The sequence below is a fragment of the Tauraco erythrolophus genome, chromosome 3 (assembly GCF_009769465.1).
Source record: "Tauraco erythrolophus isolate bTauEry1 chromosome 3, bTauEry1.pri, whole genome shotgun sequence".
In the NCBI taxonomy this organism is placed as follows: Eukaryota; Metazoa; Chordata; class Aves; order Musophagiformes; family Musophagidae; genus Tauraco; species Tauraco erythrolophus.
Window position 1 is genome coordinate 61,468,289 of NC_141467.1, and position 1,022 is coordinate 61,469,310.

The window sequence follows — 1,022 nt, forward strand, 5'->3', positions numbered from 1 at the left end:
AAGATCTGTGCGAGAGGGCAGTGGCTAGAGGATTTAGATTATATTATTATTAATAAATTATTATTATTATTATTATTATTATTAGTAGTAGTAGTAGTAGTAGTAGTAGTAGTAGTAGTAGTAGTAGTAGTAGTAAAGCAAGAACATTTAATTTTGTATTCCAGAGAAAGTCTGGAACTGGGTGCTAAAAGATGGATCCTGAAGACCATAACATAGATTCTTAGACATAACAGAATGCAAAAGTGTCCATTAAGGGTCCAGTATTAGTTAACTCTATCTTTTTTTCCTGACCCACTTCTCCTGATGTGCTTTTATATATATTATTAGGTTGATCTAGGTAACATATTTCTGCCCATTTAAGCCTTTAAGTGTCTCAGTTTCTTTTGCTGATGATGTTAAAGATTTGAAAAAAATATAACCATGTTCTGACTGGCTCATTGGACCACTTAACATTTTCCCAGCAACTCCAAGCACTGCCTGGCTGAAACTTATCAAACAAAAGAAAGGATTCCCTCCTCTTAAGTACATATAAACAGTTATATTGCATCTATCCATCCTGTAATTTGTCAGTTGTGGAAACAGAATGAGAATAAGAAGAAAGGAAGTATCAAGTGCTCCTCCGAGTTCCTTTAGAAGTCTTGGATGAATACCATGTAGTCCTGGTGGGTTGTTAGTATTTATAAATGTGTTTGCAAATATAAACATGCTCTGCTCACACATCATTTTAAAATGGTCCCTTGAACTTCTTCTCCATGAAGAAAAGCAGTAGTCTGGAAAAGTCCATAAACTCCTCCATACCGATCAGTGCAAAGTGGCGTCATAATTCTGTGCAGAGGCTGAATCTTTGTTTTACAATTCTTTTGCTTGGCTTGAATTAATTTTAAACAGGTGAAGCAAAAAGGGGACTTTTCATTTTCTTCTTCAAACTTTTGAAAATTCTTAATTACATCCTAAATTCAGTGCCATAGGGCATGTTAATATCCTCTCAGGCATTCCGTAAAAGCTTTTCTCATTTATCATAA